At 39.3% G+C, this 20,803-nt stretch overlaps 8 non-coding genes across 8 annotated transcripts; all 8 read right to left on the bottom strand.

Moving 5' to 3' along the window:
* Nucleotides 1-18,126: 18,126 nt before the first annotated feature.
* On the bottom strand, nucleotides 18,127-18,198 carry TRNAG-UCC (transfer RNA glycine (anticodon UCC)). Its single transcript has one exon. It is a non-coding gene; the product is annotated as a tRNA-Gly (tRNA).
* Nucleotides 18,199-18,318: 120 nt separating this feature from the next.
* On the bottom strand, nucleotides 18,319-18,390 carry TRNAG-UCC (transfer RNA glycine (anticodon UCC)). Its single transcript has one exon. It is a non-coding gene; the product is annotated as a tRNA-Gly (tRNA).
* A 120-nt stretch (nucleotides 18,391-18,510) lies between these two features.
* TRNAG-UCC (transfer RNA glycine (anticodon UCC)) lies at nucleotides 18,511-18,582 on the bottom strand. The gene has a single exon. It is a non-coding gene; the product is annotated as a tRNA-Gly (tRNA).
* A 120-nt stretch (nucleotides 18,583-18,702) lies between these two features.
* TRNAG-UCC (transfer RNA glycine (anticodon UCC)) lies at nucleotides 18,703-18,774 on the bottom strand. Its single transcript has one exon. It is a non-coding gene; the product is annotated as a tRNA-Gly (tRNA).
* A 313-nt stretch (nucleotides 18,775-19,087) lies between these two features.
* Nucleotides 19,088-19,159, bottom strand: TRNAG-UCC (transfer RNA glycine (anticodon UCC)). Its single transcript has one exon. It is a non-coding gene; the product is annotated as a tRNA-Gly (tRNA).
* A 120-nt stretch (nucleotides 19,160-19,279) lies between these two features.
* On the bottom strand, nucleotides 19,280-19,351 carry TRNAG-UCC (transfer RNA glycine (anticodon UCC)). Its single transcript has one exon. It is a non-coding gene; the product is annotated as a tRNA-Gly (tRNA).
* A 119-nt stretch (nucleotides 19,352-19,470) lies between these two features.
* Nucleotides 19,471-19,542, bottom strand: TRNAG-UCC (transfer RNA glycine (anticodon UCC)). The gene has a single exon. It is a non-coding gene; the product is annotated as a tRNA-Gly (tRNA).
* A 120-nt stretch (nucleotides 19,543-19,662) lies between these two features.
* TRNAG-UCC (transfer RNA glycine (anticodon UCC)) lies at nucleotides 19,663-19,734 on the bottom strand. Its single transcript has one exon. It is a non-coding gene; the product is annotated as a tRNA-Gly (tRNA).
* Between the last annotated feature and the right edge of the window lie 1,069 nt (nucleotides 19,735-20,803).

Here is a 20,803-nt window from a genome sequence, read left to right as displayed (position 1 = left end):
ATATTGTTATAACTATTTGTTTAATGTTTGCTCTTTAACAACAACGCAACTGTATACCAATTTATGATGGTTTTTACAACCCCAAATGAACCAAACAAATATACCTAACCTATAGCAAACAACCTCTCCTCCCCAGCTTTTTCTTTCCCCCTCACTTCAAGGCTTGACCCCCCTACCGCCCCACCCTCCTCCTCTTCTATATAAACATTTTTTAAACAATTTGGTATCCTTGTAAATTGTTGGATACATACGGCTAGACTTAGAGTTCTGCGGCCAAAGGGGTGCGTTAGCTACGCTGGCTTTTTTTCTCCCGCACCTTTTAAATACCGCTGGTATTTAGAGTTCACAGAAGGGCTGCGTTAGGCTCCAAAAAGGGAGCGTAGAGCATATTTACCGCCACTTCAACTCTCGATAACAGCGGTGCTTACGGACGTGGCCAGCTTCAAAAATGTGCTTGTGCACGATTCCCCCATAGGAAACAATGGGGCTGTTTGAGCTGAAAAAAAACCTAACACCTGCAAAAAAGCAGCGTTCAGATCCTAAAGCAGCCCCATTGTATCCTATGGGGAAACACTTCCTAAGTCTGCACCTAACACCCTAACATGTACCCCGAGTCTAAACACCCCTAGCCTTACACTTATTAACCCCTAATCTGCCGCCCCCGCTATCGCTGACCCCTGCATTATATTATTAACCCCTAATCTGCCGCTCCGTACACCGCCGCAACCTACGTTATCCCTATGTACCCCTAATCTGCTGCCCCTAACACCGCCGACCCCTATATTATATTTATTAACCCCTAATCTGCCGCCCCTGCTATCGCTGACCCCTGCATATTATTATTAACCCCTAATCTGCCGCTCCGTACACCGCCACAACCTACATTATACCTATGTACCCCTAATCTGCTGCCCCTAACACCGCCGACCCCTATATTATATTTATTAACCCCTAATCTGCCGCCCCCGCTATCGTTGACCCGTGCATATTATTATTAACCCCTAATCTGCCGCTCCGTACACCGCCGCAATCTAGATTATACCTATGTACCCTTAATCTGCTGCCCCTAACACCGCCGACCCCTATATTATATTTATTAACCCCTAATCTGCCGCCCCCGCTATCGCTGAACCCTGCATATTATTTTTAACCCCTAATCTGCCGCTCCGTACACCGCCGCAACCTACATTATACCTATGTACCCCTAATCTGCTGCCCCTAACACCGACGACCCCTATATTATATTTATTAACCCCTAATCTGCCGCCCCCGCTATCGCTGACCCCTGCATATTATTATTAACCCCTAATCTGCCGCTCCGTACACCGCCGCAACCTACATTATACCTATGTACCCCTAATCTGCTGCCCCTAGCACCGCCGACCCCTATATTATATTTATTAACCCCTAATCTGCCGCCCCCAACATCGCCTCCAACTACCTACAATAATTAGCAGATGTAAAGGATAAAAAAAGAAGGCGCCACCATAGTGCACAATCAGATGATTAAAACACGCCAAATATACAAGTAAGACCGTACTTACAAGCTGTATGACACTTGAGAAGTGTCACAAATGCCTTCTGGACTGTTAGGAGTCGTCCAGCTAACTCACACTGGTGGATATCGGAGTAGCTCTGGAGTGTGGGAGCGGTGATAGCAAACAGCATGCAGTATCCAGCCACAGGCTTTTCACAGAGCCGGATCGTCTATTACTTGTCCAATAATTTATACAGAAGTGAATGGAGTGTGCTCGGCTCACACAGGTGGCTGAGGTGTATACAAATAGGTTACACAGCGGCCGCTGTGTAACCTATTTGTATACACCTCAGCCACCTGTGTGAGCCGAGCACACTCCATTCACTTCTGTATAAATTATTGGACAAGTAATAGACGATCCGGCTCTGTGAAAAGCCTGTGGCTGGATACTGCATGCTGTTTGCTATCACCGCTCCCACACTCCAGAGCTACTCCGATATCCACCAGTGTGAGTTAGCTGGACGACTCCTAACAGTCCAGAAGGCATTTGTGACACTTCTCAAGTGTCATACAGCTTGTAAGTACGGTCTTACTTGTATATTTGGCGTGTTTTAATCATCTGATTGTGCACTATGGTGGCGCCTTCTTTTTTTATCCTTTACATCTGCAGAATATAACATCTTGGGACACCGACAAGAATTTCGAAGAAGCAGCTTGCCATCCGTTACAGATATCAGAATCTGGATTATGGACTAGACGAACTGTCCAATATCATATTTCCACCATCTACTATATTGGTTTGATTGGGACTTTTATCACATTGTATATATTTTGCAGTTTTCACTCCTGTATTTATATATATATAGGGGTATTTTATATCATTGCATTATATGTTGGTTTTTTCACTTCTATTTATACACAGGTATTTGGCGCACTGGTTTTTTTCACATTTATCTACCTACAATAATTAACCTATAATCTGCCGACCGGATCTCACCGCTACTCTAATAAATGTATTACCCCTAAAGCTAAGTCTAACCTTAACCCTAACACCCCCCTAAGTTAAATATAATTTAAATCTAACTAAATAAATTAACTCTTATTAAATAAATTATTCCTATTTAAAGCTAAATACTTACCTGTAAAATAAACCCTAATATAGCTACAATATAAATTATAATTATATTGTAGCTATTTTAGGATTAATATTTATTTTACAGGCAACTTTGTAATTATTTTAACCAGGTACAATAGCTATTAAATAGTTAATAACTATTTAATAGCTACCTAGATAAAATAATTACAAAATTACCTGTAAAATAAATCCTAACCTAAGTTACAATTAAACCTAACACTACACTATCAATAAATTAATTAAATAAAATACCTACAATTAAACCTAACACTACACTATCAATAAATTAATTAAATACAATACCTACAAATAAATACAATGAAATAAACTTACTAAAGTACAAAAAATAAAAAAGAACTGTTACAAAAAATAAAAAAATATTTACAAACATTAGAAAAATATTACAACAATTTTAAACTAATTACACCTACTCTAAGCCCCCTAATAAAATAACAAAGCCCCCCAAAATAAAAAAAATGCCCTACCCTATTCTAAAATTAAGATAGAAAAGCTCTTTCACCTTACCAGCCCTTAAAAGGGCCCTTTGCAGGGCATGCCCCAAAGAATTCAGCTCTTTTGCCTGTAAAAAAAAAACATACAATACCCCCCAACATTACAACCCACCACCCACATACCCCTAATCTAACCCAAACCCCCCTTAAATAAACCTAACACTAAGCCCCTGAAGATCTCCCTACCTTGTCTTCACCTCACCGGGTTCAGCGATTGGTCCAGAAGAGGGTCCGAAGTCTTGATCCAAGCCCAAGCGGGGGCTGAAGAGTGACGTCTATCCTCCGGCTGAAGTCTTGATCCAAGCGGCGGCTGAAGAACTCCATCATCGGGCTGAAGTCTTGATCCAAGCGGGCGCTGAAGAAGTCCATCATCGGGATGAAGTCTTCTATCAAGCGGCATCTTCAATCTTCTTTCTTCCGGAGCGGAGCCATCTTCTTCCCAGCCGACGCGGATCCATCCTCTTCAACCGACGCCTACTCGCCGAATGACGGTTCCTTTAAATTACGTCATCCAAGATGGCGTCCCTCGAATTCCGATTGGCTGATAGGATTCTATCTGCCAATCGGAATTAAGGTAGGAATATTCTGATTGGCTGATGGAATCAGCCAATCAGATTCAAGTTCAATCCGATTGGCTGATCCAATCAGCCAATCAGATTGAGCTTGCATTCTATTGGCTGTTCCGATCAGCCAATTCCATCAGCCAATCAGAATATTCCTACCTTAATTCCGATTGGCTGATAGAATCCTATCAGCCAATCGGAATTCGAGGGACGCCATCTTGGATGACGTCATTTAAAGGAACCGTCATTCGGTGAGTAGGCGTCGGTTGAAGAGGATGGATCCGCGTCGGCTGGGAAGAAGATGGCTCCGCTCCGCTCCGGAAGAAAGAAGATTGAAGATGCCGCTTGATAGAAGACTTCATCCCGATGATGGACTTCTTCAGCGCCCGCTTGGATCAAGACTTCAGCCCGATGATGGAGTTCTTCAGCCGCCGCTTGGATCAAGACTTCAGCCGGAGGATAGACGTCACTCTTCAGCCCCCGCTTGGGCTTGGATCAAGACTTCGGACCCTCTTCTGGACTGATCGCTGAACCCGTTGAGGTGAAGACAAGGTAGGGAGATCTTCAGGGGCTTAGTGTTAGGTTTATTTAAGGGGGGTTTGGGTTAGATTAGGGGTATGTGGGTGGTGGGTTGTAATGTTGGGGGGTATTGTATGTTTTTTTTTTTACAGGCAAAAGAGCTGAATTCTTTGGGGCATGCCCTGCAAAGGGCCCTTTTAAGGGCTGGTAAGGTAAAAGAGCTTTTCTATTTTAATTTTAGAATAGGGTAGGGCATTTTTTTATTTTGGGGGGCTTTGTTATTTTATTAGGGGGCTTAGAGTAGGTGTAATTAGTTTAAAATTGTTGTAATATTTTTCTAATATTTGTAAATATTTTTTTATTTTTTGTAACTTAGTTCTTTTTAATTTTTTTGTACTTTAGTTAGTTTATTTCATTGTATTTATTTGTAGGTATTGTATTTAATTAATTTATTGATAGTGTAGTGTTAGGTTTAATTGTAGGTATTTTATTTAATTAATTTATTGATAGTGTAGTGTTAGGTTTAATTGTAACTTAGGTTAGGATTTATTTTACAGGTAATTTTGTAATTATTTTAACTAGGTAACTATTAAATAGTTATTAACTATTTAATAGCTATTGTACCTGGTTAAAATAAATACAAAGTTACCTGTAAAATAAATATTAATCCTAAAATAGCTACATTATAATTATAGTTTATATTGTAGCTATATTAGGGTTTATTTTACAGTTAAGTATTTAGTTTTAAATAGGAATAATTTATTTAATAAGAGTTAATTTATTTAGTTAGATTTAAATTATATTTAACTTAGGGGGGTGTTAGTGTTAGGGTTAGACTTAGCTTTAGGGGTTAATACATTTATTAGAGTAGCGGTGAGGTACGGTCAGCAGATTAGGGGTTAATGCTTGAAGTTAGGTGGCGGCGATGTTAGGGAGGGCAGATTAGGGGTTAATACTATTTATTATAGGGTTATTGAGGCGGGAGTGAGGCGGATTAGGGGTTAATACATTTATTATAGTAGCGGTGAAGTCCGGTCGGCAGATTAGGGGTTAATAATTGTAGGTAGGTGGAGGCGACGTTGGGGCGGCAGATTAGGGGTTAATAAATATAATATAGGGGTCGGCGGTGTTAGGGGCAGCAGATTAGGGGTACATAGGGATAACGTAGGTTGCGGCGGTGTGCGGTCGGCAGATTAGGGGTTAAAATTTTTTATTAGAGTTGCGGCGATGTGGGGGGGGCCTCGGTTTAGGGATACATAGGTAGTTTATGGGTGTTAGTGTACTTTAGAGCACAGTAGTTAAGAGCTTTATAAACCGGCGTTAGCCCAGAAAGCTCTTAACTCCTGACTTTTTTCTGCGGCTGGAGTTTTGTCGTTAGAATTCTAACGCTCACTTCAGCCAAGACTCTAAATACCGGCGTTAGAAATATCCCATTGAAAAGATAGGATACGCAAATGGCGTAGGGGGATCTGCGGTATGGAAAAGTCGCGGCTGGAAAGTGAGCGTTAGACCCTTTCCTGACTGACTCCAAATACCAGCGGGCGGTAAAAACCAGCGTTAGGAGCCTCTAACGCTGGTTTTGACGGCTACCGCCCAACTCTAAATCTAGGCCATAGTGTCTCCATTCCCACATTGCTTGCCCTTCCCCCCAATAATGTACTCAGAGGCTACCTACACAGTTTTTCTACTTCTGAATACCACATACTCTAGTAGCTTATCGCTATCATAGCTAAAAAAAAATGACAGTATAGGCTACGCTTCCCAACTACTATATAAAATAACACTCACAGGAGTTTTTTTTATGGATGTATAAATTAAAATAAAAACACAAAATAAACCACTGAATATAAATAGAGTCATGGGGTCTGTATGGTAAGAACCAGATCCCAGGACAGTCACACCTGTATCCTTATGATTTCCTGGGTAGGTTGTGATATCCATTATATCTTTCAACGTGGATATCCTTTCTCTCAAATGTTGAAGATGGTATATCCAAATAAATAAGCCTCAAATTGTGATGCCCGTGGTTGCTACTCAAATAACACAGGGAGAGCTGGGATTCACCTCCCAGGGGAAACTGACAATACAATAAAGAAGAGAAGAGCGCAGAACCACTCTAAGAGTAAAAGTTTTAATAATAAGCAAAATAGCGCAATTAAAAATAAACGTACAAAATAATAGTTAAAATAAGCACAAAAAATGTGTGTCACCACACATCCTAGACATCCAGCCACTGAAACTCTCAGTCCACTTATTTCAACCTGTATAAACAGCATGCAATACCACCTTGTAAATTCCTGGCGATTGGGTGACTCAGAGTTGTAAACGGCTGGTGTTGGGTAAATCAGGTGGGACCTGTGTGATTAGCTAATCCTCCTAATCCTCAACATGTTTCTTCCGTTTATGAACAGACTTTTTCAAGAGGTATAATGTTGTGAGCCCTTGGCTTCCTTTTGATTCCAGCGTGCTGTCACTATGCAATACGTGGCCTCTTGTGATAGGCTGGAAACGTGTCAGCAACTGATTGGTCTAAGCTGAGCCAATGGTATTCTCGTACTTGTTCCAATAGCATTACATTCTAAAAAGTCACTGACTTGCTCATTTGTGTAGATTACTGCCACTATACTAAAATAACCTAATATTACAAAAAATGGGATATAAATAAAAAGCCTCTTATACTGGAGTACATCAAAATAAGCTTTACATAAAAGATGAGCGGTAGCAAACTAACAATTTCTAACAATGTGTAAACACTATATATATATATATATATATATATATATATATATATATATATATATATATATATATATATATATATATATATATATATATATATACACACACACATATACATACACACACATATACATACACACACACACACTCTAAAGCAGATTATTAAAATGAATAGTACTATTAAATGAGGAAGTGCCCGTTAGTCTATTTATAGAAGTAAGCACCACAATCATGTTAAACACTTATGAAATGTTGAACTAGCTGTTAAAACTGCACAATAGATAAACTATAGCCTAAATATAGCTATTTCAACATTTCATCAGTGTTTAACATGATTGTGGTGCTTACTTCTATAAATAGACTAACGGGCACTTCCTCATTTAATAGTACTATTCAATTTAATAATCTGCATTAGATCCAATCTGCCAATATATATTCTGTTGCTCCAAGTGCTCACTTACCTTAACCCCTTAATGACCACAGCACTTTTCCATTTTCTGTCCGTTTGGGACCAAGGCTATTTTTACATTTTTGAGGTGTTTGTGTTTAGCTGTAATTTTCCTCTTACTCATTTACTGTACCCACACATATTATATACCGTTTTTCTCGCCATTAAATGGACTTTCTAAAGATACCATTATTTTCATCATATCTTATAATTTACTATAAAAAAAAATATAAAATATGAGGAAAAAATGGAAAAAAACACACTTTTTCTAACTTTGACCCCCAAAATCTGTTACACATCTACAACCACCAAAAAACACCCATGCTAAATAGTTTCTAAATTTTGTCCTGAGTTTAGAAATACCAATGTTTACATGTTCTTTGCTTTTTTTGTAAACTATAGGGCCATAAATACAAGTAGCACTTTGCTATTTCCAAACCATTTCTTTTCAAAATTAGCGACAGTTACATTAGAACACTGATATCTTTCAGGAATCTCTGAATAGCCATTGACATGTATATATTTTTTTTTAGTAGACAACCCAAAGTATTGATCTAGGCCCATTTTGGTATATTTCATGCCACCATTTCACCGCCAAATGCAATCAAATACAAAAAATCGTTCACTTTTCACAATTTTTTTCACAAACTTTTGGTTTCTAACTTAAATTATTTACAAACAGCTTGTGCAATTATGGCATAAATGGTTGTAAATTCTTCTCTGAGATCCCCTTTGTTCAGAAATAGCAGACATATATGACTTTGGCGTTGCTTTTTGGTAATTAGAAGGCCGCTAAATGCCACTGCGCACCACATGTGTATTATGCCCAGCAGTGAAGGGGTTAATTAGGGAGCATGTAGGGAGCTTTTTGGGGTAGTTTTAGCTTTAGTGTAGTGTAGTAGACAACCCCAAGTATTGATCTAGGCCAATTTTGGTATATTTCATGCCACCATTTCACCGCCAAATGCGATCAAATTAAAAAAAAAGTTAATTTTTTCTCAATTTTAGGTTTCTCACTGAAATTATTTACAAATAGCTTGTGCAATTATGGCACAAATGGTTGTAAATGCTTCTCTGGGATCCCCTTTGTTCAGAAATAGCAGACATATATGGCTTTGGCATTGCTTTTTGGTAATTAGAAGGCCTCTAAATGCCGCTGCGCATCACACGTGTATTATGGCTAGCAGTGAAGGGGTTAATTATGTAGCTTGTAGGGAGCTTGCAGGGTTAATTTTAGCTTTAGTGTAGAGCTCAGCCTCCCACCTGAAACATCAGACCCCCTGATCCCTCCCAAACAGCTCTCTTCCCTCCCCCACCCCACAATTGTCCCGCCATCTTAAGTACTGGCAGAAACTCTGCCAGTACTAAAATAAAAGGTATTTGGCCCTTTTTAAAAAAAAAAAAAAGCATATTTACATATGCTGATGTGTAGGATCCCCCCTTAGACCCCAACCTCACTGATCCCCCACCAAACAGCTCTCTAACCCTTCCCCTCTGCCTTAATGGGCACCATCTTGGGTACTGGCAGCTGTCTGCCAGTACCCAGTTTTGTAAAAAAATGTGCCTTTTTTTTTTTTTAAATGCCCTTTTCTGTAGTGTAGCTTCCCCCCCCCACCAAGACCAACCCCCAACCCCTTTCCAGGTCCCTTAGATTACATTTTTAATAGTTACATTTATTTTATTTTTTTAGCTTTTAACTTTTTTTTTCTGTAGTGTAGCGGTTCCCACCTTCTCCCGCCCCGTGCACGCGCCCGCCCGCCACCCCCTGTGCACGCGCGCGCTCCCGTAGATCCCGCCCCCGATCCCGCCCCCCTCCACTTCACACAGAGCACCGATGGCCGCCCACCCGCCTCCCATGTAAGCTCCCACCCACCAACGATACCGGCCATCGATGTCCGGTGCAGAGAGGGCCACAGAGTGGCTCTCTCTGCATCGGATGGCCAAGGGGGGTTATTGCAGGATGCCTCCATATCGAGGCATCACTGCAATAACCGGAAAGCAGCTGGAAGCGAGCAGGATCGCTTCCAGCTGCTTTCCAGACCAAGGACGTACGCCACACGTCCTCGGTCATTAAGTGTATTTTTTTTGAGGACGTGTGGCGTACGTCCTTGGTCGTTAAGGGGTTAATAGACTAACGGGCATTCCTCAATTAATAGTACTATTAATTTTAGTCATCTAGCACTCTCCCTAAAGAACTCTTACAAGCCATTATAATTACCATACAAAAACTCGGTAAGGACCACACCTCTTGTTCTAGCTATCGACCAATCTCCCTCCTAAACCTGGATGTCAAGATGTATGCCAAAATTATTGCCACCAGACTAAACCCCATTTTGCTGACTCTGATTAATGGTGATCAGGTCAGCTTCACAATAGGCTGACAAGGCCCTGACAATACCAGACACCTATTAAACATATTCTTTGAAGCTAAGGTTAGGGATCCCATGTGTTACCCTGTCAATGGATGAGGAGAAAGCCTTCAACAGGGTGAACTAGTTAAACATGACCCAAATGCTACAGCGGTTTGGCTTCTCCCACCCTTTCATCACACAGATTATGGCATTATATTTTGACCCATCGGCAACTGTTAGTCGCCTAGGATTCCGTACCCCATTGTCCCCTATTACTAATGGTACCCGCCAAGGGTGACAATTATCCCCCCTTCTATTTGCCCTTGTAATGGAACCCCTTGCTGAAGCAATCCGTACCAACCCCCATATTAAAGAAGTCCAACTTCATAATACATCACAGAAGACAGCATTATTTGCAGATGACCTTACTCTTTTACCTCAGACCCCCTTTACTCACTCCCAAATCTCCTAGACACCTTTTCTAACATTAGCCACTATAAACTGAATATATCTAAAACCGAGGCCTACGCTTTTAACATTCCAGATGAATCTCTCACTACCCTTAAGTCTCAATATGCATTTAACTGGTCTACTGAAGGCATTAAATATCTTGGAGTCATCTTATCACACAACCTGACCACTATCATCTCTAAAAACTTCAAACCCCTACTCCACTGCTTTAAGATTTAAATTGGAGCGTCTCTTCTCTTTCGTGGCTAGGGAGAATTGCAGCATATAAAAGGAGCTTACTCCCTAAACTTACGTATCTATTCTGCTCCCTCCCGATTCCCATATCTCTAATTCAACTATTTCAGCATCTGTGCAACCATTTTATATGGAGAAATAAAATACCATGAGTCGCTACCAGAAACTTACAACATCCTATTTTATCAGGAGGAGCAGCTGCCCCTAATATTTTTCTCTACTCAGAAGTGGTACATCTGTCCCATGTCACTTTATGGGGCACAACAACATCCAGCAGCAGATGGCTTGAACTAGAACAAGCCTGCTTACCAGAAGACATCCTTCTTTGAGACCTTATCTGGCTCCCCAGACACAATAGGCCATAAATCCCTTTAGAAAATTATATAATTAACTCAAATGTGAAATTCTGGAACAAGATCCACAACCTCCCAACGATCGCCCCACACCTGTCCCCCTCCTATACCCTCTGCTGTCTCCTACTCACTCTCCCAGACACACACCCTGACCTAAGGAATGAAAGAGATAAACTCACAATTAGAGATATTTACCTAACTGATGACTTTGTATCCTACTAGAGTTTTCTCTCCCATTACCACCCCCAATACCATTACATTTTGAAAACTGGAGACTACGTAGCTTGTGGGGCTTCTTGAATTCCTCACTTAGAACAAAAACTCTCTGGGAAATTAGATCTCTGGGAAATGGGAATCAGGTGAGTCTTTGCAGAAACTACTTACACTTTCTTACCACTGTCTATTAAACTCTATTAAACTGTCTATTAAACTCTCCCCCTTTTCTCAAATCTCATTCCATACAACAATGGGAAAGAGCACTGACAACGCCTTTTCCCCTTGTCAACATGGAGGAAAGCTGTCACTTTAACCAAAAAGGCTATCCATTGTATCACACTGTATGAATTGTATTTGAAAGACCCAGTAAGTAACATCTTACTCATTGAGATGTACCATTTCACCTTTTTACTCATCCCTCCCTCCTTTTTCCCCCTATAAACTACCTTACATTATTTTTTTCCTTCCCACTCTCTCCCCTCTCCCCCCAGTGGAGAGATTGGGAAACTCCACTAATAGCTTAGATTACTCTATGCCTACTTATACTCATCCTTACACTCAGGGCTGCCACTAAAAATTTTGGGTCCCCTGACTTAACCATTGATCCCCTTTGACATGTGCAATTTTTGACCAAGTGACTAAAACGTATATGCACTTTATTCTTAAGTGTAGTTAAACTTGGAAATGTTGTAAAGGTAGTAACACACAAACACAGAAACTCAGACACACTAATACACTGAAACACACACTCAAACATAAGGATTTACATATAGACACTCTAGCAGACACGCAAAGAAACACACAAACACACTCAGACAGACACTCAGCACTTGTTTGCATTGACCTGAAGAGTAATGAGGTAGAATACAGTTTTGTCAAAAAAGGAGATTTACAAAACAAAATATGGAGTTCTGCTTATCTTTTTGTCAAGGAAGATGCCAACTAAATGATGACAACAGCATACAGTGGCTGAAAGGAAGGGCCCTGAACTGCCTAAACAATAATTTAAAGGTTAAATGTTGGATTGTTGACTTCCGGAAAGGTCTCATTAGTCTCAAAGTCTGTTGAAAGATGTGAATAATCAGTAGTAAGGTCAAAATGTCCTAAAAAGAACAGACAATGGACACACACACACAAACTCAAACACAAACTTGCACATACACCCAAGGAAACACCAACAGAGACAGCCTCAGAAAACACACAAAGACATACACACACAGAGAGACACCCACAGAAAACACACAAAGACATACACACACAGAAAGACAACCACATAAAACACACAAAGACATACACACACTCACTGAGACTTCCACAGAAAACACACAAAGACATACACACACTCTCACAGAAACTCCCACAGAAAATGCACAGACATACACACACCCTCACAGACACACACAGAGAACACAGACATACATACACCCTCACAGACACACACAGAGAACACAGACATACACACACCCTCACAGAGACACCCATAGAAAAAGAGACACCCATAGAGCACCACTTCAAATATGGTGTACAAATGTTCCCATCTGTCAGCTGTACTTATGGATTTTGAAAATGCTATACTCTATATGGTCTTAGTGGAACCATAAGCTGTGGTACTCAGTCTCATACCATTAGATCTGGTTAAATGCAGGATTTAGGCTTGTTTGTATGTATTTCAAAATTAACTCAGCTGTAGTGTAAACTGAACAGTGTTAAGTTAATCTCATTTCAAACACTGAGCAATCTTAGTCTGAGAGTATAATATTTTATGTAGATGTAAAAATCTTAGATAAAATGCCTCCTTGCATCTGGAAAGTCCTTGCATAAAGGGGCAGTAAACTGGAATGTAGTTAAAATATATCTATTAATAAAAAAAACCTTATATCTGCCAAAAGGGCATCTACCATTTGTGTATTGAGGAGGAAACATTTCTGCATGGCTTTAAATATAGAATTTATACAGCATTGTCAAATAATCATAAATACACTGCTGCATATTGCTAAAAAAAAAATTGTGTTTTTATGGACCCCTGTCCGCACCATGCAACTACTACCACACTGAAGTTACAATCCAAAATTGCACAAAGAAATAAAAAACATTTACTAAGTAAGTCCTACCTCCTCTGCAAATGAAAGTGATCTGCCGTCTGACTCAGGCACATACTGTACAAACTTAAGTGCCAAGTCTGTCTCACACGGTGCATAGTGGTTTAGTGCAGACTCCGAAATCCTCTTAAATGCTAATTCTTTACTCGTAATAACATTTTCCACACTCAATAGCACTCTGCTGTAGTACCCTCTGGTGGCTGCCAAAATGTGTAAAAAACATTTTTTTTTTTAAATAGTTGTTCTAGCCTCATGGGCCCCCCCTGGCCCATTGAGCCCCTGACAGGAGTCACCCCTGTCACCCCCGATGGTGGTCCTGCTACACTTACCACAATGCTAAGCTATTAACTTCATTGTATTCTCCAGATAACCACCTGTGGCTGATACTTTTCCTACAAAATCTTGCATAACATTTCAAATATCAGCCTTAGTTAATCACTACTCATTTTATCTCTGTTCAACATTGTATTGAGCAACTGTATTACAACTATAAGTTATAAAAAAAGAAAATGAGGTTTTATATCTATGTCAGTATATTTTATTACAGGTATGCTGTCCTCCTGGTATTTAGACAATATCTTTATTGAGCCATTACTATTTTGCCAATATATACACTGTTAACATTAATAATTTTTCAATTTGCCCAGATATTAGGCCAATTTTATTTACATTGCTTACTCGTAGGCTCTTTATCTACAGTATGTATAGTCCATATTTATGTCAGTATATTTTGTTATAGACATGCTGTCCTTTTGGTCTCCAGGCAATATTTTGTATTGTGTATTCTCCTACTAGACCTTTATAGTTCTGCCAATATATACACTGTCAGCATTGATAATCTATAAGTTGCCAAAATACTAGGCACATTTTATTTGCATTGTTTACTTGTAGGCTGTTTAAAGGGACAGTCTACAATAGATTTTTTATTGTTTTAAAAGATAGATAATCCCTTTATTACCCATTCCCCACTTTTGAACAACCAACACAGCTATATTAATATACTTTTTACCTCTGTGATTACCTTGTATCTAAGAACATTTTTCCAGCCCATTGATCACACGACTAACTGTTTATTATCTATTGTCTTGCAGTTAGCATTGTGTTGGGCTAAATCTTAAATACCCCCCTGTGCCTGAACACAGTGTTATCTATATGGCCCACGTGTACTTTTTGTCTCTTTGTGTTGAAAAACAATTTAAAAAGCATGTGATAAGAGGCAGCCCTCAAAGGCTTAGAAATTAGCATATGAGTCTGCCTAGGTTTAGTTTCAACTACGAATACCAAGAGAAAAAGACAAATTTGATGATAAAAGTAAATTGGAAAGTTGATTAAAATTACTAAAAAGTCCTATCTGAATAATGAAAGTTTAATTTTGACAAGACTGTCCCTTTAACTACAGTATTTATTGTCAATAACTAATGAAAAAATTATGTTCATGTTTTTTCTATATTATTTTGAAAATATTTTGTTTGTCTGACATTATTGCTGCAGCAATCTGACATAAGTAAATTGATATGTTGGCTAAAAAAACCTCAATAAAAGAAGTAGTATAATTTATTATTATTTTTTTAATACCAGTGTTTAAATTTTAAATTATAATGTTTTAATAAATAACTGTTTATCAAACATTCTCTTATTCCTGTCAGACACACAAAACACCATGTAACAATGATTATCTACTTCAGGATGTCGCCTTTACACCATTTAGAACCATTTTGTCTCCTTGTAGAGCATGAAAACTGCAAGGGATCATGGTACCAAGCTGTTCCTCAAAATTTGCTGCCCCCTAAAATCCTGCTGCCCTAGGCAGAGTCCTAGTTGACCTAGGCCACATTAGATTCCAGACATAAGCCAATTGCAGCAACAAGCCTATAACACTGAAATGGATAAAAAAATAGACTATGCTAACATTGTTTTTGGCTATGTTCCTAGTGGCTGATAATACTCATGGCATCAATCCAGTCACGCACTGGGAAATCCTTTTAACCACACCTCCTGGAGATTTGTCTGAAATACTCATGATTCCATGTTATAAGCATAATGGATGCAATCCCGTTGAGTGACGTTAGATTTTCATATGAGTTCATGGCTCAAATGCCAAGTGGGCCTATTTTTAATAGAGCTCAACAAAAGGAAGACTCATTTGGACATTCTTACGTGCCATCAGGGACAGGAGCAAAGGCCACGAGAGTTCAGCCACCCACATAGTAAAATGAGACACAGATTGACATACATCACTATGACACCATGAGGTGCAGAATAATGAACACATCTTTTTTCATTTTAAAGTGACGGTAGCACATAATCACTGTAAATTTTCACAAAAAGGTACCATCACTACCATTACTTGTTCAATATAAGGGTTATTAAACACAGGATTTGATTCCTCAAAAAATGTTTTATTAAACATAGTAATATATATATATATATATAAATGTAATGGGGATCTTATTAAATTATACCTATTTAATTCAACAGTGGTTCCCACTTTTCTATTAACAAGCAGTAGTGTTCCCTGCCAAGCCAGTGTTTTCATTTCATGCTATGCTTTCCAAACATTAATTCCTATTATAGGACAATTGAAACTATTTTACAGAAACCTCCAGAGGCTGGAACTACTTTTTGTGCTGCAGGAGCGGTTGCACCAGGGGGGCCCATAGCAGTCAGTCTATACATAGGTGTGTATAATTTGTACACTGCTAATGCAGGGGAGACTTTTTTTAGTGTATGTTTCCAGTCTATCTATCTATCTATCTATCTATCTATCTATCTATCTATCTATCTATCTATCTATCTATCTATCTATTTATCTATCTATCTTTAAAATCATTATACAGGAAAGTGTGTATTATTACTATTGCTTAATAATAATCTATTGTTGGGGGGCTCAAAATCTTTTTTCCACCAAGGTGCTCTGTTGAGTAGGTCCACAACTGGAAACCTCTAATGTATTGTTCAGGAATTAAATCTAGGTCACGTGTTTGGAAAGCACTATATCACCAATGCAAAGTGAATAAGTCTAAAAAAGAAACTGCAACTTTAGCTGAAAATCTTATTCAGTTCTATTCCTTTAATGAAATAGTGTTTAACACTTTTCCATAAAAAAAAAAAAGATTAAGCAGTACTCTTCTCTGCTAAGCCTGTGTTTCAGCATTGAAAGCGGAAAATCAGATCAAGGGAGTGTACATCTTTGTGAGTGTGAGAGTCAGTCCATAAGAAGAAGTTAGATGGATAAGTTTTTTTGCAGCAGGGGCAGGGGGATTGTCAACAGGGAGGTTGAAATTCCCAAGAATGAAGGCAGGGGTGTCTGAGGAGTAGAAATAAGGTAGCTAGGAAGCAAAATGATTGAGACATTGAGTTTAAAGGGACAGTCTACACCAGAATTTTTATTCTTTTAAAAGATAGATAATCCCTTTATTACCCATTCCCCAGTTTTGCATAATCAACACAATTATATTAATATACTTTTAACCTCTGTGATTATCTTGTATCTAAGTCTCTGCAAACTGCCCCTTTATTTCAGTTCTTTTGACAGACTTACAGTTTAGCCAATCACTGCCTGCTCCCAGATAACTTCACGTGCATGAGCACAGTGTTATCTATATGAAATATGTGAACTAACACCCTCTAGTGGTGAAAAACTGTTCAAATGCATTGTGAAAAGAGGTGGCCTTCAAGGTCTAAGAAATTAGCATATGAACCTCCTAGGTTAAGATTTCAACTAAGAATACCAAGAGAACAAAGCAAAATTGTTGATAAAAGTAAATTGGAAACTTGTTTAAAATTACCTGCTCTATCTGAATCATGAAAGGTTTTTTGGCCTAGACTGTCCCTTTAAGATGCAGGGGGCAAAATATAACCACAACATGTATAGAGAGGCATATCATAGGGGTTCTGAAGGAAGAAAATGGGAGGGAATGGATAGGTTAAATGTGTTTACAAGTCCAACAAGAGGAAAGTAAACTACCTACACAACCTCCTCCTTTGTTTCCAGACCTAAAAGTGTGGCTAAAGTAGAGACACCAATGTAACAATGAAGCAGTGATAGCTGTGTCTGAAGAAGTGAGCCATGTTTCTGTATAAGACAGAAGGTTGAGGAAAAGGGTGATAAAAAGGTCATGGAAAGAAGTGAACTTATTGCAAGTAGACAGAACACCAGAGTGCACAAGTAAAGAGGGTGTTGTATACAAAAAGGAATTTGAGTAAAGTTTTGATATCCAGCTCTGTGGAAAGGCACATGGGTAAACAAGGTTTGGAAGCTGTGGGGGACCAATATTGGGGGAGATATCACCAGCAGTTACTATAAGCAAGAAGGATAGTGACATAAGATGAGACACAGATTTGCATTATAGAGAAAGTCTTTGAAATTAGGTGCAGGGAGGAGAGAGTTTAAGAATGTATGAAGTTCATGAGAGCAAAAATGAGAAGAGGGTAACAAGATGGGCCAATAAAAGAAGCAAGGGAGAAGGAGTTAATGTTTAAAATAGATTATTATAGAGACAAGAGGAGCATTTTCCAAAAACGGATTTTAAAAAAACCACATAAAACACAAAGATACAACAGAACTTGCCTAGCAACCTGTCCTTTGTTCACTCCTTGTTCAATTCTTGTATAATTCTTTTGCCTAACTCTTAATGTCTCACTTATAAAATGCTCACTTCACAAATGGGAACAAATCATATTAACATAAAGCTAACTGTCTAGCTATGCTAACCCCTTGCTATGCTTCCCCATACAAGTGTTACATTTATAGGGCAGAGCATTCAGCTGGATCTACTAAAGAAGTTAATCACAAGATCAGGGACAGTAAAAAAAATAAAAAAAAAATTGGGAAAATTGATTAACCCAAGGTAAGGGTGAGAAAAGTAAAATAAACAGACAATGCAATATAAAAGAGACTGAAGTTATGCCATCAATCAACTTATACATTTAAAAATGAAAGCTAGTATTTATAAAGCAGAAATATCACAAAGCAAAAAAGAACAATAAACCTTAAAAACAGACTGAGATGCGTTGGCCGGGAATCGAACCCGGGTCAACTGCTTGGAAGGCAGCTATGCTCACCACTATACCACCAACGCAATGCAAACGATGCGGCTTGCTTATGTGTTGCACCGTTCAAATGACCGGGTGGTATCTGGAAGGAGAGACAACGCTTTTTGAACTAACAGTTTAAACTATTATATAAAAACAGACTGAGATGCGTTGGCCTGGAATCGAACCCGGGTCAACTGCTTGGAAGGCAGCTATGCTCACCACCATACCACCAACGCAATGCAAACGATGCGGCTTGCTTATGTGTTGCACCGTTCAAATGAAAGGGTGGTATTTGGAGGGAGAGACAACGCTTTTTGAACTAACAGTTTAAACTATTATATAAAAACAGACTGAGATGCGTTGGCCGCGAATCGAACCCGGGTCAACTGCTTGGAAGGCAGCTATGCTCACCACTATACCACCAACGCAATGCAAACGATGCGGCTTGCTTATGTGTTGCACCGTTCAAATGACAGGGTGGTATTTGGAGGGAGAGACAACGCTTTTTGAACTAACAGTTTAAACTATTATATAAAAACAGACTGAGATGCGTTGGCCGGGAATCGAACCCGGGTCAACTGCTTGGAAGGCAGCTATGCTCACCACTATACCACCAACGCAATGCAAGCGATGCGGCTTGCTTATGTGTTGCACCGTTCAAATGACCGGGTGGTATCTGGAGGGAGAGACAACGCTTTTTGAACTAACAGTTTAAACTATTATATAAAAACAGACTGAGATGCGTTGGCCGGGAATCGAACCCGGGTCAACTGCTTGGAAGGCAGCTATGCTCACCCACTATACCAGCCATACGCAATGCATACGATGCGGCTTGCTTATGTGTTGCACCGTTCAAATGACCGGGTGGATCTGGAGGGAGAGACAACGCTTTTTGAACATACAGTTAAACTATTATATAAAAACAGACTGAGATGCGTTGGCCGGGAATCGAACCCGGGTCAACTGCTTGGAAGGCAGCTATGCTCACCACTATACCACCAACGCAATGCAAACGATGCGGCTTGCTTATGTGTTGCACCGTTCAAATGACCGGATGGTATCTGGAGGGAGAGACAACGCTTTTTGAACTAACAGTTTAAACTATTATATAAAAACAGACTGAGATGCGTTGGCCGGGAATCGAACCCGGGTCAACTGCTTGGAAGGCAGATATGCTCACCACTATACCACCAACGCAATGCAAACGATGTGGCTTGCTTATGTGTTGCACCGTTCAAATGACCGGTGGTATCTGGAGAGAGAGACAACGCTTTTTGAACAAACAGTTTAAACTATTATATAAAAACAGACTGAGATGCGTTGGCCGGGAATCGAACCCGGGTCAACTGCTTGGAAGGCAGCTATGCTCACCACTATACCACCAACGCAATGGAAACGATGCGGCTTGCTTATGTGTTGCACCGTTCAAATGACCGGGTGGTATCTGGAGGGAGAGACAACGCTTTTTGAACTAACAGTTTAAACTATTATATAAAAACAGACTGAGATGCGTTGGCCGGGAATCGAACCCGGGTCAACTGCTTGGAAGGCAGCTATGCTCACCACTATACCAACAACGCAATGCAAACGATGCGGCTTGCTTATGTGTTGCACCGTTCAAATGACCGGGTGGTATCTGGAGGGAGAGACAACGCTTTTTGAACTAACAGTTTAAACTATTATATAAAAACAGACTGAGTGTTCATCTTGCTGGGTGTAATGCTTGGGGGAGGGGAAATGGGGAAGGGTAAGTGTTTTTGTAGGGGGGGGAGAGGAGAAAAAAAAAAAAAAAAGGTAATAAATTTAAGGTTTAGTACAATTTAAGTTCACAATATTCGTCTGACACACTAGACGAATAGGAAATGTTGTGTATTTGGAATATATTTTGCAATTGGTAAGACACAGTTATAGTGTGTGTAATCTAACATACAATAAAATATGATTACAAGTAAAAACAACAAGTATAGAAATAAAAAGAAAAAAAAGAAACGAGAATAAGAAATACACTGCAATTAACTTGTTAGTTGCTCAGAGGGTGGTAGTCTATGAGTATGTGCAACTTTTAGAGAGATGACAGTCTCCAGGGCCCCTGAAGGGTGTCCCTGAATCTTTGTATGGCTCATCAGGCCTAGTTGTTAGGTAACTAAGGGGACAACATTACTCTTTTAGATCTTGACGGTGCAGAGTGAGACTAGTAAAGGATAGGCTAATATCCAGTTGGCCAGCGTCGTTTCAAACAGTGGTCTTGGTATCTTAGCAGTTTTGTAGGCATATCATGTAAATACTACAGCTCCAGGTTATTGATTATGATTATTTATCAATGAAGGGGGGTTATATACTGCACCTGTATTTTTATTTTATAGATATAGAGTAACCCTATAACCCATCTTAGGAAGAGAAAAAAAAAAAAAAAAGAAAAATGTAATCTGGAGTGTATATGCAGTTTGTACAGAGATTAGATATGTGGTGTACAACCTTGTGATTTGTGGAGGAATAAATACAGTATAACTTTTAATAATGTTAAAATAAACTTACAACTCTTGGTTCAGCACCTGTTGGGGAAGAAAACATTATTTAACAGGAGAGCATTCAGCCCAACATCTAGTTTTGAACATTGTGTTTATGCTCTTAATGAGGTGTCAGTTCTCG

Source organism: Bombina bombina, chromosome 7, assembly GCF_027579735.1.
Source record: "Bombina bombina isolate aBomBom1 chromosome 7, aBomBom1.pri, whole genome shotgun sequence".
Taxonomy (NCBI): domain Eukaryota; kingdom Metazoa; phylum Chordata; class Amphibia; order Anura; family Bombinatoridae; genus Bombina; species Bombina bombina.
The sequence above is the reverse complement of the archived record's forward strand: the minus strand, read 5'-3'. Positions and strand labels throughout refer to the sequence as shown.